Source organism: Schistocerca americana, chromosome 2, assembly GCF_021461395.2.
Source record: "Schistocerca americana isolate TAMUIC-IGC-003095 chromosome 2, iqSchAmer2.1, whole genome shotgun sequence".
In the NCBI taxonomy this organism is placed as follows: domain Eukaryota; kingdom Metazoa; phylum Arthropoda; class Insecta; order Orthoptera; family Acrididae; genus Schistocerca; species Schistocerca americana.
Window position 1 is genome coordinate 316221934 of NC_060120.1, and position 10609 is coordinate 316232542.

General features: G+C 42.0%; 1 non-coding gene across 1 annotated transcript; it reads right to left on the reverse strand.

The window, feature by feature from the left end:
• Nucleotides 1–9746: 9746 nt before the first annotated feature.
• On the reverse strand, nucleotides 9747–9821 carry Trnas-gga. The gene has a single exon. It is a non-coding gene; the product is annotated as a tRNA-Ser (tRNA).
• Nucleotides 9822–10609: the final 788 nt, after the last annotated feature.

Sequence of the window (10609 nt, forward strand, 5' to 3'; positions counted from 1 at the left end):
GTCTGAGAGGTTTTGGCTGCGTTTAAACTTGGAGTGGAGCTCTCTTTGCTTTCGCAGTAGTTTCCTAACTTTGTTGTTGTACCACGGTGGGTTTTTCCCGTCCCTCACAGTTTTACTCGGCACGTACCTGTCTAAAACGCATTTTACGATTGCCTTGAACTATTTCCATAAACACTCAGCATTGTCAGTGTCGGAACAGAAATTTTCGTTTTGATCTGTTAGGTAGTCTGAAATCTGCCGTCTATTACTCTTGCGAAACAGATAAACCTTCCTTCCTTTTTTTATATTCCTATTAACTTCCATATTCAGGGATGCTGCAACGGCCTTATGGTCACTGATTCCCTGTTCTGTACATACAGAGTCGAAAAGTTCGGGTCTGTTTGTTATCAGTAGGTCCAAGATGTTATCTCCACGAGTTGGTTCTCTGTTTAATTGCTCGAGGTAATTTTCGGATAGTGCACTCAGTATAATGTCACTCGATGCTCTGTCCCTACCACCCGTCCTAAACATCTGAGTGTCCCAGTCTATATCTGGTAAATTGAAATCTCCACCTAAGACTATAACATGCTGAGAAAATTTATGTGAAATGTATTCCAAATTTTCTCTCAGTTGTTCTGCCACTAATGCTGCTGAGTCGGGAGGTCGGTAAAAGGAGCCAATTATTAACCTAGTTCGGTTGTTTAGTGTAACCTCCACCCATAATAATTCACAGGAACTATCCACTTCTACTTCACTACAGGATAAACTACTACTAACAGCGACGGACACTCCACCACCGGTTGCATGCACTCTATCCTTTCTAAACACCGTCTATACCTTTGTAAAAATTTCGGCAGAATTTATGTCTGGCTTAAGCCAGCTTTCTGTACCTATAACGATTTCAGCTTCGGTGCTTCCTATCAGCGCTTGAAGTTCTGGTACTTTACCAACGCAGCTTCGACAGTTGACAATTACAATACCGATTGCTGCTTGGTCCCCGCATGTCCTGACTTTGCCCCGCACCCGTTGAGGCTGTTGCCCTTTCTGTACTTGCCCAAGGCCATCTAACCTAAAAAACCGCCCAGCCCACGCCACACAACCCCTGCTACCCGTGTAGCCGCATGTTGCGTGTAGTTGACTCCTGACCTATCCAGCGGAACCCGAAACCCCACCACCCTATGGCGCAAGTCGAGGAATCTGCAGCCCACACGGTCGCAGAACCGTCTCAGCCTCTGATTCAGACCCTCCACTCGGCTCTGTACCAAAGGTCCGCAGTCAGTCCTGTCGACGATGCTGCAGATGGTGAGCTCTGCTTTCATCCCGCTAGCGAGACTGGCAGTCTTCACCAAATCAGATAGCCGCCGGAAGCCAGAGAGGATTTCCTCCGATCCATAGCGACACACATCATTGGTGCCGACATGAGCGACCACCTGCAGATGGGTGCACCCTGTACCCTTCATGGCATCCGGAAGGACCCTTTCCACATCTGGAATGACTCCCCCCGGTATGCACACGGAGTGCACATTGGTTTTCTTCCCCTCTCTTGCTGCCATTTCCCTAAGGGGCCCCATTACGCGCCTGACGTTGGAGCTCCCAACTACCAGTAAGCCCACCCTCTGCAACTGCCCGGATCTTGCAGACTGAGGGGCAACCTCTGGAACAGGACAAGCAGCCATGTCAGGCCGAAGATCAGTATCAGCCTGAGACAGAGCCTGAAACCGGTTCGTCAGACAAACTGGAGAGGCTTTCCGTTCAGCCCTCCGGAATGTCTTTCGCCCCCTGCCACACCTTGAAACGACCTCCCACTCTACCACAGGTGAGGGATCAGCCTCAATGCGGGCAGTATCCCGGGCAACCACAGTCGTAGTCCGATCAGGGGATGCGTGGGACGAGCTGGCCGTCCCCTACAAACCCCCATCCGGACCCCCACAGTGATGCCCATTGGCAACAGCCTCAAGCTGTGTGACCGAAGCCAACACTGCCTGAAGCTGGGAGCGAAGGGATGCCAACTCAGCCTGCATCCGAACACAGCAGTTGCAGTCCCTATCCATGCTAAAAACTGTTTTGCAAAGAACGTCTGAACTAATCTACAGAGAGCGCAAACAAATCGACAAAATTTAAACGGTTATTACAATACAAGATTGCCCAGTAAATGCAGTAATGCTGCTACTTGCGCACTGCTGACACTGCTCGGCGGCGGAAGGAGACTAAGCGAAATTACACTATTCATGTACTAAAACGCGATGCTACAACTCTGAAATACTATAATACGCCCGAAATTTATGAATTAAACAATGCAAGTACCAAAAACACGCAAAGAAATTAAGAATTAAACTATGTAACAAACGAGTGAGCTAGGAGTATACGACTTGCTGCTCAGCTGCTTATCCAACGGCGGCAGGGAGCACACTGACTGTGACCAACCGACACTGGCCGTTCAAAACAAAAACAGTAGACAAACGACTACGCGAATTTACACTATTCAGGTGCTGGATAATCTACTGTATCTTCATAGTCGCCCATCCGACTGAGACGTTTGTCGTAGCCTTGTACCAACTTTCCAATACCCTCGTTATAGAAGGCAGCCGCCAGTGCTTTCCGCCAATTCTCTACGCTGGCCTACAGCTCGTTGTCTGTGCCAAAATGTTGTCTTCATAGCCAGCGGTTCATGTGAGCAGAGCTGAAGCTCAGAGGGAAACAATTACGGGCTGTATTGTGGGTAATCAAACATTTCCAATTGAAGGCGATGCAGGAGCAACTCCATTGCCCCTTCAGAATGCGGCTGAGAATTGTCTTGAAGAAGAAACCGCACGACAGTTATGTAATGTTGGCTGCATAGCTTCAGGCGAAATTTCTCACCAGGTCCTCGTACTTGGCGGGAGACACTATTGTTCTAGGTATCTTTATGTGCTCCCTGTGTGCTCAGAACTAAAAAGAACGACGTAACGCAATCGACGGAAATACTAGAGACCCTGCCCAACACACTTGTGCAAAACTTCATCGGATTTTCACTGTGGTTTCCATTTCACGATCGAACGTTCCTTACTTTCCGAATAACCCTCGTATTTTCGCCAAAATATCGATGGAAAATTGAAGTCACCACAAACTATAATTGTACGAGTCGCTACTTGTTTGAAATTAAACTCAAGTTTTCTTTGAACAGTTGTATCACCTGAGTTGGGAGGTCTGAAAAGAATCCAATTATTCTTTTATTCCTGTTGCCAAGAATGACCTCTGCCCATACTAACTCACAGCAAGTGTCTGTTTCAATTTCGCTACAAGATAGAATACTTCTAACAGCAACAAACACGCCACCGCCAACCGTGTTTCCCTTATCCTTTCGGAATACCATTAGGTTCTTCGCAAAAATTTCGGCAGAAATTATCTTCGGGTTTAGCCAGCTTTTAGTGCCTATAACGATTTGAGCATCAGTGCTTTCTATTAGCGCTTGGAGCTCTGGTACTGTCCCAACACAGCTGCGAAAATTTACTACTATTATACTGATGGCTCCTGGATGTACGTTCTTCCTGTGTTCGAGATGCACCCTTTGAGACTGAAGACCTTTTTGTGTTTCCCTGAGACCCTCTAACCTAAAACACGGCCCAGTCCACGCCGCACAGCCTCTGCTACCCGTGTAGCCGTCTCCTGCGTGTAGTGGACTCCAGACCTACTCAGTGAGACGCGAAACCCAACCACCCTCTGGTGTAAATCGAGAAATCTGCAGCCTGCACGAAAAAAAAAAAAAAGCGCATTGCGTAAACTTTGCGTGTCGTTAATTTCAGCCTATGCACTTCTATGAATGAAATGTAGATAAGGTATGGAAATTCCATTTAAAACTGAAAGCACATGGATATCTCATTTTATTCGTTTTTATATCCGATAGACAGTCACACGCAATGCACTCTCTCTACATTAGGAATCATGTGCTCATAACAATTCTCATATTTCCTAAAGAGTTCAAGATACAAAAACGAGCATTTTTTTTTTTTTTAGTTGGTTGATTTGGTGGGAGAGACCAAACAGTGAGGTCATTGCCTCATTGGATTAGGGAAGAGTAGGGAAGGAAGTCGAAAGTGCCCTTTCAAAGGGACCATCCCGGCATTTGCCTGAACCGATTGAGGGAAATCGCGGAAAACCTAAATCAGGGTGGCCGGACGTGGAATCGAACCGTCGTCCTCCTGAATGCGAGTCCTGTGTGTAACCACTGCGCTACCTAACTTAGCGTCTTTTTTTCCCACAAAGATAGCAAAAACGAGGCACGTAAACACACGAACAGCGCTTAAGCTTTCTAAGGATTTACGCATAAGATATGAGGGTCTTTTCAGCAGCAGTTCTTGTATTTGTTCCAAAGGCTAGTGGTTTACCACCACAGTAGCTCAGTGTGTTCGGACTGAGTGAAGTATTCAACTGTCAGCTTGAAAATGTGCCATGTAACATCCATACAGAGCAAACGACTAGAACGATGACGAAGGGAAAAAAGTGATCAAGCTCACTGAGTGCCAGTTTGTTGGCTCAGGCTCGATTTGCACTGCTTCCATTATTGTTTTATTCCTTGCAATGTTAAATGATTTATTATAAAATTTAATTATAACTGAACTGCTAAATTTATATAAGTAAAATTAATATATTCAATTTAGTTATAATTACTGCCCTTGCAATACAAATGGCTACAGCCCACCACATTGTAACACAGTGATAAAATTTTGCATGAGCCGCCACAGCGAACGGACAGTTCCTCAGTGACATCAAGGAAAACCTCATAGTATACGGGAAATCTGACAACCATGTAGGCGGCACCAGGTATGGGGTGTTTGTGGGCTACAAATAGATCCTACAACCATTACACTACATTATATCAGAGACAAGTCCAGTAGGATATGACTGTGTTGGAGCTGAGAGGTCTTTGATAACAGCACGGAACGCTTATGAAAGCTATGAAATTACACCTGTTAATAGCGTCCTTATCAGCACGATCGGTATGTAGGTGGCACAGTACTTTTTCCAACTTTCCTTCTTGGGTCTATTGTCTGCACTAGTGCTCCCATCAAACTCTACTGCTTGCAGGTCTTCAGTGAATTTTGCTCTAACACAGTGGTGTATTGGGTAATTTGATTCCATTATCTCTGTATCATGGGGTGTTTTATTACAATTTCAATGTAATATGGAGCTATTTTTTTTATAAATTTCACTATAATGTGGGGCAATCTGTTACTAGTTTCTGTAAAATGCTGTTTTTTTGTTACAATTTTACTGTAACATGGGGTAGTTTGTAGCAATTTTAACTGGAACATGGGGTAGTCTGTTACAATTCCACTGTAACAAGAGGCATTTTCTTACATTTTCACTGTATCGTGTATGTATGGTTTGAAGTGTTATGTAGTCTCCACCATGCAGTGCATGACTTGTTCAGTTTCTCTCTATATTCCCATTTTATATAAAATGTTCATAGTCTGAACTTGATCCAAAATATTTCAGAGAAGCCTTTGTAAAATCAAAGTCACACGTTTTGAATAACTCTAAATTTGAATTTTGTCAGAAATATTTCACTTCAATTGAACGTATTTCAATGTCTTACACTCTAGCAGGCTGGTAGAATCTCTCCAACTCTGCACGCATGGTCGTTTCACATCGCATCTCCTGACACTCCCTATTGTGGTGGTGAAAGACCTTCTACACAAGTGCCCTTATAGTTGTCTGTGGCTATAAGGCTCAAATTGTGATGCAGTGATTTGAGGAGGACTCATGTTGACGTCACCAAATTCGTCTAGTCTGAATGCATCTGGGACATTACTGGACGTAAGCTTTGCACCTTTATTTTATAGGAGTTTTGTGTAAACATTCATTGCCGGATACCTACAGAGGACACCGCAGTAGAACTGCTTCGCTGGTATGCTTGATTTGCTGACAATCCATACCCATTATGAGGATTCCTATGTGAGTCATAATAGCCAACCCTAGTTATCATGACCATCCACAATCTTGCAGGCAAACGATTTCTAATGCAAGTGTTTTGTTAAAGGAATGACACCTGAATTCATCAGAAATGACTCACAGACCCTGTGGAAACGTGCGGTGTCTGTGTCTGACAATTAACTCATTGAACATCCTCTGCAACACTTCTGAATGCATGTACTGTGCTGTCATTTATCTTCAACTGCAAACCTGTGACACTTGTCATCATTCTTCTAATATGTGGCAAGAAAGACCTTCATCAATTGAAAAGATTACTCTAACCGCATCTGGAGGTATCTGCGGCGCTTATGACAAAATATTTGTCAAGTTAAGAGTACAAATTGCTGTCTTAGAAATATCAAGTGACCAGTCATGAAATCTTACCTCTAGCTCAGTGTTTGCTCTGTCCTAAGCAAGAGAATACCACATATCTACTCTCACAAGGTCTATCCACAAAGTACCTATGTATGTGTTTTTTTATGTTGGCTACTGTCCGCTCTTGTGGACGAAGACGGGGCTGTGTTGATGTCCTGTCTGCCAGAGAGGGTTGCATTCTCTCACAGATTTTAGCAGTGTTTTTTCATCACGAAATGGCATGTACATCTAGGGTCTTGAGTACTATTCTCACAGCATATCGTTTCTTTCCGTCATCTGTGTTTGTACAATTTTTGATGGCTGTGGATTAGCTTGTCACTTTGTATAAAGGTATTTTGCTGTGAATGTGCTAAACAGACATCTAGTATGCATAACTTGACGTGTGTGTTTGTGAGTATTGGGGCTTTGCTATGAAAAAGGTAGAGCTTACTTCTTGTTTTAATAGCCACCAACCATCCCACACATTAATTTTCCATAGCGAATTTCTTTTTCTCGTGAGGCATTTGCACGAGTTCTCCAAGAGGAGAAGAGTACTTGAATTTTTTAATTTCCCTGCATGATGTCTGTGTGGGTTATTTTGAATTTCCTATCATTAAGGTACAAGTGTGCTTCTTTCATTCTGAAATTGCCCCACCATTTTAGCTTAGGTCACACAGGCTGTGCTTGCCACGTCATCATAAATAACATACTGGCGGTGGGAATCGAAACTACTATACCGCGATATGCATTAGGTAGCATTAGGGAGTAGAACAGAAATGACTAACACTGGGTACAAAATACGCACCTTTGTGTACTGTAGATTTTATTGCTCAGTAAATATGTATGACGTATCATATTTAACAGCGGAACCTGAGAAGATGAAATAACAGGAATAAAAACGTTCCAGTTGGCAGAGGTCTGCAAAACAAACCATTTGTAACATAACTGCGAATATGTGGTTACGAGCTGCCACTGCCTTCAGTGTGAAGCTCAAATGTGTTTGGAATGTAAACATTTCGATTAGGTTCCCCTTTAATTCAAGACAAGTTTTGCCCTTGAGGATCGTTTGTGCAATGTGGTAGATATATGGTGGTCAGCGCCACATTCTGATGCTAATGTAAAACGTCATCTACAGCGCCGTTGTTTCCAATATAGTAGCTTGAACAGGGCCTCTATCCTGCCCTTAAGGGTTGCCTGACACACAACAGTACAGTACACACTACTGTACACTTAATTTGAAGGCCATTGGATCTTTCGAACCTACAAATAGAGCACACTGGGCAAATGATAAAACTTGTGTCATACGATACACGGCATGGAAAATTTCAGATCATCCAATGTGACTCGAAACTATTGTTTTATGTAGGTGAAACAACGCCACAACCGTCTCTGTAGTTAGTTCCTCAATAGAACTGTCACTTTTCGCATAAAAAATTAAAAATCACTGTTTTGGGATTCGTATGTGTTCTATGTTATGCAGTCTTTCTCTTTCGACTTTTAAGAAACTATTCGTTAAAAAAATTTGATTTTTCGCATGTTATAGTCTCATCCCGCCCAAAATTTTCTGATAATAATAAACAGGTTGCAATATCTAAACACTTTTTTATGACACAGTAACCTCATTTCACTTTAATTTCAAGTATCACGTTCCTATTTGTTCTGATCCCACTCACACCACGACTAGAATTACTTACTTGTCACAATCTTATACGAATATACCATTGCGGATTTCTTATGGTAGGGTTGCCTTATATATAAAAAACAACTCCCGCAATATGAAATTAATCTTGTGCTTCAAAGTTATCGTTTTAACCACAATCACTTTGCTCACATACATGCAAGTCGTAATCACGTGATGTCTTTGGTGCAACTCTCTCCCTTCTTTGCACCACACAATGTCCAGATGCCAACCTAGGCCTGCTAGGTCTACGGGGAATCCCCATCAGCAGTGCTGCTTTGTTGTAGCAAAGAAGCATAAGCATTAAATCTGTCAAGTAGAAGATCGATCCTGTGCCTTTACAGGTTCACTTTTTTTCATTAATCCCTACTAATAATTTGCTGCATAATTCTTGACATGCAGTGGAATTTTATTATGTGCATTTGCTGCCCTAATTCTTACTGTGTCAATATGCCAAACACTTCTTGTTTATGTCATACTTGTACTAATCAGTTTCTTTTTAGACATTTCCTGTATATGGTAGTCCTGTTTTTAATTGTAGTATTTAACTTCTAACTTTTTTTAACTTCCTTCATATTTTTTTACAAGTTGTTTTTCTTACATTGTGCTTTCAGATAAGGTTCTTGAAAACACTTGAGTTCTATAAGTAAATTGTGCTACATTAATTAGGAGTTAAATCCCAAAAACTTGTATTTAGCTTAGTAGAGAAGACCAGAAATTGAGTGTTGCTCTTGAATAGAAGTGATGACTGTTGTTCACTAAAAGATATCACCAAATGTCAGAGAGAAATCTACATATAGTCTGATATCATGGCTTGATAATGAACTGGTTTTCTTTTCTGCCTATAGTTATTGTGATATTTTGCAAACACGTAAACCACTGGGCATGTTTTGAAAAATTTGTAGTGAAGAATTTAATCGCCGCCAGTTTACCATTGGTGAATTTCTGTATACGAATTCCATACCATTGGTGAATTTCTGTATACGAAATATAACTGACATATCGAAATTGTTTATAAGGTGGAAAGAGAGCAATACCTCTTTCCTTTCTCTAGAAAATACGAGAGAGATATTGGAGGTTATCATGATTATGTTGGCAGCAACGTGTCGCAAGTGAAGCTGTTGTCGCCTGTTGTGTGGAGTGTTTCCTTTTTATTAGCTACCAATATAAGCTAAAGCTCGAAGTGAAAAACATACTGAAATGAAAAGACCCCGCGAAACTTTAACTGATAATGACGACTGGATTTTTTTTTTCAATTTATGCCCCTTGATTTCAGGAAACTTTTGACAGGCGTAAATAAAATATGAAAGCTAAATTCCTGTTTCTTCTGAATGAGCAGCTAGACGAAGCCGAGAAGGACACGTCGGGATTTTTCTCATCATCCCAGGCATCTTCCATTTCTTCAGATACAATGTCTGTCCTTACGCAGAGTTCTCCACCCACTGCTACAACATAGGTGGTGCCTGATCTCATTTCAAATCCAGCAACGTTTCTCATGAATATCTCTCAAGCCGAATCACACACTATTTTGCGAAATTGGACAGTTTTAGAAATACACTTTAAGTCAAAATGAAAAAGACACACCACAGAGTAATTATCCGAATGGGACGAAATGGTTAGACGTGATGTACATGTACAGTCAAACAAACGATTACAGTTTCAGAAAAATCGGATAATTTATTACAGAGAAAGAGCTTCCGAAATTGATCAGTAACGAGAATGAGATTTTCACTCTGCAGCGGAGTGTGCACTGATATGAAACTTCCTGGCAGATTAAAACTGTGTGCCCGACCGAGACTCGAACTCGGGACCTTTGCCTTTCCCGGGCAAGTGCTCTACCAACTGAGCTACCGAAGCACGACTCACGCCCGGTACTCACAGCTTTACTGGCAGAAGTAAAGCTGTGAGTACCGGGCGTGAGTCGTGCTTCGGTAGCTGTGTCTTCAGACCTGAAAGTACCTTCGGAAGTATCCTAAGAGAGTGTTATAGATCCATTACTTTTCACAGTATATATTAATAACACAGCAAACAGCATCGGTAGTTCCATGAGGCGTTTCGCGGATGATGGTGTTGTATACAGAGACGTCGCAGCGCTAGAAAATTGCAGCGGAATGCAGGAAGAACTGCAGAGGATCGATGCGTGTTGCAGGGAGTGGCAGTTGGTCCACAACATAAACAAACGTATTGCATATACATAGGAAGGCCCATAATTGTAATGATTACACGTTTGTTGAAAAGTGACTGAAAGTAGTTACCTCGATAAAATGTCGAGGAGCGATTTTAAGGGGGGTAGGATGTCAAACAGACCGACTTGGAACAGAAGAGGAACAGGACATTTTAATTTCCACTGTCTATACTTTTACAAATAAATTCATAAAACTTTGTCAGCATGGCCAGGAAGGATTCAGGATTCACACTCATAGCAGTGGAAGTTCAAAAACATTACAAAATAATCTTTTTACATGTGAAATTCCATTGTTTTTTCACTTACTATTGGCTGCATTTGTTGCTATAGGTACACTTTTCTTCGTGAGTAAGAGAGATTCTTCGATGAATTTTGCACAGCATACAAACCATACTTACAGGTGTACGAAACTATTGAATTTATTTAATTTATGAAAAACTGAGTGAGCTGTTACATTCTAA